This window comes from Triticum dicoccoides, chromosome 3B (assembly GCF_002162155.2).
Source record: "Triticum dicoccoides isolate Atlit2015 ecotype Zavitan chromosome 3B, WEW_v2.0, whole genome shotgun sequence".
NCBI lineage: Eukaryota > Viridiplantae > Streptophyta > Magnoliopsida > Poales > Poaceae > Triticum > Triticum dicoccoides.
The window spans coordinates 357,864,379-357,870,863 of record NC_041385.1 but is presented as its reverse complement, the minus strand read 5'-3'; positions in this window follow the sequence as shown (position 1 = coordinate 357,870,863).

Sequence of the window (6,485 nt, the reverse complement as noted above, 5' to 3'; positions counted from 1 at the left end):
CTTGTAAGCACAAAACACAAATCCATCGTTAACGACGAACTTGTTCCACATTCTTCCTTCTTTACAATTCTGCATTACATCTTTAAAATCAGCATCATGCACATATTGATCTTTGATGGTCTCCAAACCAAATATTTTGAAGTCAAGTTGTGAAAGCATAGTATAGCGGCGAGACAATGCATCAGCAATAACATTTTCTTTTCCCTTCTTGTGTTTAATGACATAAGGAAAAGTCTCAATGAATTCAACCCATTTAGCATGTCTACGATTCAGTTTAGCTTGACTTTTAATATGTTTCAAAGATTCATGATCAGAATGTATAACAAATTCTTTGGGCCATAAATAATGTTGCCATGTCTCTAAAGTCCGAACAAGAGCATATAATTCTTTATCATAAGTAGAATAATTCAGACTAGGCCCACTCAATTTTTTAGAAAAGTATGCAACAGGTTTGCCATCTTGTAATAACACACCGCCTAATCCAATTCCACTAGCATCACATTCAAGCTCAAAAGTCTTATTAAAATCAGGAAGTTGGAGTAAAGGAGCATGTGTCAACTTATCTTTCAATACCGAGAAGGCTTCTTCCTGTGCGGTACCCCAAAGAAAAGGCACATCTTTCTTTGTAAGCTCATTGAGAGGTGCAGCAATGGTGCTGAAATCTCTCGCAAAACGCCTATAGAATCCAGCGAGGCCAAGAAAACTCCTCACTTGTGTGACCGTTTTGGGTGCGGCCAACTCTCAATAGCTTCAATCTTGGCTTTATCAACTTCAATTCCCTGTGGAGTAACAACATAGCCAAGAAAAGATACTCGGTCGGTGCAAAAGGTGCACTTCCCAAGGTTACCAAACAAACGTGCATCACGTAGAGCAATAAAAACAACACGTAAATGTTCCAAATGTTCTTCCAAAGATCTGCTATAAATCAATATGTCATCAAAGTAAACTACCACAAATCGTCCAATGAAAGCACGTAAAACTTCGTTCATTAATCTCATGAAAGTACTAGGTGCATTAGTTAACCCAAAAGGCATGACTAACCACTCATATAGTCCAAACTTAGTTTTGAATGCTGTTTCCCATTCATCTCCCAATTTCATATGAATTTGATGGTAGCCACTACGCAAATCAACTTTGGAGAATATTGTAGAGCCACTCAATTCATCAAGCATATCATCTAGCCTAGGAATAGGATGACGATAACGAATAGTAATATTATTAATGCCTCTACAATCAACACACATACGCGATGTACCGTCCTTTTTCGGCACTAGAATAATAGGAACAGCTCAAGGACTAAGGGATTCGCATATATAACCTTTGTCGAGAAGCTCTTGTACTTGACGCATAATCTCCTTCGTCTCCTCTGGACTGGTACGGTATGGTGCACGGTTTGGCAGTGAAGCACTTGGAATTAAGTCAATCTGATGCTCAATCCCTCGAATAGGCGGTAATCCCGGTGGCACGTCTTGTGGAAAGACGTCAGCGAACTCCTGCAAAATGTTAGTGACAGCAGGAGGCAAAGAGGAAGGCATGTCCTCAAATGAAAATAATGCCTCTTTGCACACAAAAGCATAGCAAACAGATTTGCTGAAATCTAGCTCATCAATATCAGATTTGGTGGCAAATAAACATGCACTTTTCAATTTAATTTCAGAAGCAACACTAGATGGTTTATTATTAGGCTTCATTTGTTGCTCAAATTCTTTTGCCACAATCTGATTTTCACTCTTATTCTTCTCCTGTTTTGCTTTATTAGCTCTATTAATATCATCTTTCAAAATGGAATCAGGAGTTATAGGAAGCAAAGTAATATTTTTGTCCTTATGAACAAGAGTATAGTGATTGTTTCTACCATGGTGTACAGAATTTTTATCAAATTGCCATGGTCTACCAAGTAATAAGGAACATGCTTGCATAGGTACCACATCACAATCAACATAATCAGCATATGTAGAGATACTAAAATGCACACGAACAGTACGTGTTACCTTAACCTTGCCGCTATTGTTGAACCATTGGATGTAGTAAGGATGTGGATGTGGTCTTGTGGTGAGAGAAAGCTTCTCCACCATCTCCATGCTAGCCAAGTTGTTGCAGCTCCCTCCGTCTATTATGACGCGCACAGAACGTTCCTTCACAACTCCCTTGGTATGGAACAAATTGTGCCTCTGATTTTGCTCAGCTTGTGTGACCTGCACACTCAAAACACGTTGAGCAACTAAACATTCATACCTGTCAGCGTCTTTAGGAGCCATGTATTGCGTCTCATGATCAGAATCATCTCCACCATGTTCTTCACGTGTAATAAGAGCCAATGTCTCCTCATCATAGTCACTAGCGGACTCATATCCACCATCCGCGGTAGCAATCATCACACGTGGAGATTTGCATTCTCTCGCATAATGACCTCCTCCCTTACAACGACGACAAATAATATCAAGCAGAACTCTGTGCAGGCCCAGCAGGTGCGCTCTTGGCAGATAATGGTGGTTGTGCCTGTTTTCTTGTATCACGACTGGAGGAGACACCTGATTGAGGTGCTGGTGCAGTTGAAGTAGAAGATGCACGCGGTGTCCATGATGAAGGTCGGCCTGCAGAAAAGTTAGTTCGCGCCAATGCTTGTCGATCCTGCACTTCACGTTCAGCTTTACAAGCAAGATGGAATAAACGAGTGATATTAGTATACTCCTTATAGTCTAGAATGGTCTGAATCTCTCTATTTAATCCACCCAGAAAACGTGCAAGCATAGCTTCATTCTCCTCAACAATACCACATCTAATCATGCCAGTTTGTAATTCCTGATAATATTCTTCTACCGAATTTTTTCCTTGTCTTAAGCGCTGTAATTTCTGAAGCAATTCACGTTGATAATATGGTGGAACCCAACGAGTACGCATAGCAGTTTTCAAAGCAGCCCAAGTAGTTGGAATAGGATATAATCTACAATGTTCAGACCACCATACACATGCAAAACTAGTGAAAGCACAAACAGCAGCAGCAACCCGTCTCTCCTCGGGATATTGTAAACATGTAAAATGTTGTTCAGTTTCTAACTCCCAAGTAAGATATATATCAGGAACATATCTACCCTCAAATGGTGGAATATTCAATTTCAGTTTAGGAATATGGACATCATCTCGTACCTGAGGTGGTGGTGCAGGCCTACCATTACGAATATATACCTGAGGTCGACCTGCTGGTGGTGGTGGTGGTGGTTGCACGTAGTTCTGATTTTGAGCAACCTCATCCTCGTAATCTCCCACATAATCATCCTCCTCCGCATCAGCAGCAGGAGCCACAGAAGTATCAACAGCAGCACCAACAGTTTGGCCAAATGCAAGAGGAACACGGCTCGCTCGGCGGAGGTCTATTTCGCGACGTGGAGGTAGTCGTTGTTGTTGTTGTTGGAGAGGTGCGTTAGGAGCAGCGGGTGGTGGTGGTGGAAGACGCGCGAGCAATTCATTAAACTTGTTATCGAGCTTTGTTTCGAACGTCTTCTCCATGCCATCTATCTTCTCCATGGCCTCTTCAAATCTGTTTAGCACGTCTTGCACCTGTCCACTCATCATTTGCTGAAATTTATCATGCAAATCCTTATTCGTCATGTTCTCCCAGTCAGTCTCGTCGGCTTGTGATCCTGGCATGGTTAGGAGCAATAGAAACACACAAGAATATGATCCTACAGACTACTAACAAGAGGTGGTGGTGGGTGTCACAAATCCGTCAAGCAAATCTCAAATTCTTACGAGTTCTTACCCAGCAGCAGGCGGTGATCGGCAACCGTTGTAGTCAAAAACTCTCAAAGCTTGGATAGAGCGATTACCTGGGAGAGTCAAACGCACGACGTAGATGTATGTGGAGCTGGGAAGGCTTATAATATGGTAGCAAAAAGGGTCAGCAATAATCAATTCAGAGATGCAAACTTGAATAAACGCTCAACGATGGTACTGTGCTGGTCCTAGGCTAGACTGTGCTAGAGACGCGAGCCTAGAACACCAACAAAATCACGGCGCGACACGTAAACAAGGAAAAGCACACTCTGGATTTTTTTTTCGCTCTTTTTTTTGTGCGCTTTTTTTTTGTGCGCTCTTTTTTTTTGCGCTGCTTTTTTTTTGCGAAAAATCACTATAATGGCGAGTGTCTCAAAACTCTTCCTAGCTCAAACTGACAGGATGGGCACGAAATTTTTTCGACCAATTTTTTTTTCCGACTGCCCGGACCCAAAAACTGGAAACGGGTCAAAAAAAACTTCCTATAATGGCACCTATCTCAAAACACTCAGAAACACCTAAAAATAGGATAGCCAGAATTTTTTTCGAAAAATGCGTTTTCGAAAAATTTTGGGCCTAAACGGAGCGTGGTTTCCGGACTCTTTTTTTTTCCGAAACCTACTCCGGCAAGGAAACACGAATCGGAATCTAGATGGATCTCGAAAACAAACCTAATATGACAAGAACTCAGATTGGTGGTGGATATATGGTGGTAGATGGCAGCGGTGGTGGTATATGACAGCTGTGGTGGTATATGGATACGGATTCGAAACGGTGGTGGATAAGCGGTGGTGGTAGATGGCAGGGGTGATGATGATGGTGCGGCGGCGGCGTGACAACTTATGACCAGAACTCGAAACTCTAAAAGACTAGACTCTAAGACCGGCAACTAGACACGACGATGCAACCGCAAATTCAACAAAGCAAAACCCTAAAAAGATTATGCAAAGGCTCAGATTGGTTCGGATATGATGAACTAACCCTAATTTTTTTTGTGGCTTTTTCGTGGACTATAGGTATGAAGAACAGATTCGATCTAAACTACGAAAAACTATAAAATCTCACCGAGGAACCTGGAAATCTGATACCACTTGATAGAGGCAAAGGTGTCCCGTCTTTCGATGAGATGATGGATATCGCTTTGGTGGCAGTCGACTTTGACGATCCGACTACGAACGTGCGAGGACGTCGCGCCTTAGCAATCGCTAAACCAACCCCGAGAGGTTATTGACCACGCCGGAGCACGATCAACCTGACCACGAGGGTTTGTTTCCTGCGAGCAAACGAAGAACAAGCAAGAAACTGAGATTGCAATCTGGATATTGTGAATATAAGATGAAAGCTTTATTGATCAAGGTGGGGTTCTGTGACGCCTTTGTCTGGTCGTTGAACACAAACGAAGTACGCGAAGTTGCAGCTATGGCGAACTTTTAATCTAAACAAAACCCAAAGTCTAAACGATGCCCTAAGGGCTGTATATATGGAGGAAGAGGGGGGGGGGGAATTTCGTGGCCCTTGGTGGAGGGGTCCGAAATCAACCCTATCTCTTGTTTCCCCACACATACGGACTCTAAAAATAGCCTATACTTATGTATTTTGAAATTACATGGGCCTGGCCCAATAATAAGGTGACGCAGCACCTAAAGTAGCCTCGGGACGAAATTTATGAAGTGGCATCTTGTATATTTCGTCCAAGGCTTCATGCACCCATTATGGTGGCTTCAAAGTCCTGAAATCATCACTTGTAACTCCGTTCTTGTTCCCCTTGCGCATGCCATCATCTCCATGCTTGTTCTTGCTCCAATGTTCATCCTTCTCCAAGCTAGGCCCTTCATTTGTAAGCAAAACAAATGTATCCAATTTAGGCAGCATCATATTCTCATGAACATTAGAATCATTACCAAGAAACGAAAGTACCTGATAATTTAATTGGCGTGCGCGAGCTCTAGTAATTGGTCCCGTATATGTAGCAGTAGGGGCTGTGGGTGTAACAATGGTATTGATGTCCTCATCAACGGCGGACGGCACAATCGTTTGCCGTCAAAAGAAAAATAGTTCCAATTTCAAAAAAAAAACTAAGTCTGGAAAATTCTGGCTAGGCAGTTTTTAGAACATTTGTAGACTTTTTCGAAAAAAATTTGTTGCGGAGCAAAAAAAAGAGGAAAAAATAGTGCAAAAAAAAAGAGAAAAAAAATTCAGAGTGTGCTCCTCCCTTGTTTACGTGCCGCGCCGTGATTTTGTTGGTGTTCTAGGCTCGCGTCTCTAGCACAGTCTAGCCTAGGACCAGCACAGTACCGTCGTTGAGCGTTTATTCAACTTTGCATCTCTGAATTGATTATTACTGACCCTTTTTGCTACCATATTATAAGCCTTCCCAGCTCCACATACATCTACGTCGTGCGTTTGACTCTCCCAGGTAATCGCTCTATCCAAGCTTTGAGAGTTTTTGACTACAACGGTTGCCGATCACCGCCTGCTGCTGGGTAAGAACTGGTAAGAATTTGAGATTTGCTTGACGGATTTGTGACACCCACCACCACCTCTTGTTAGTAGTCTGTAGGATCATATTCTTGTGTGTTTCTATTGCTGCTAACCATGCCAGGATCACAAGCCGACGAGACTGACTGGGAGAACATGACGAATAAGGATTTGCATGATAAATTTCAGCAAATGATGAGTGGACAGGTGCAAGACGTGCTAAACAGATTTGA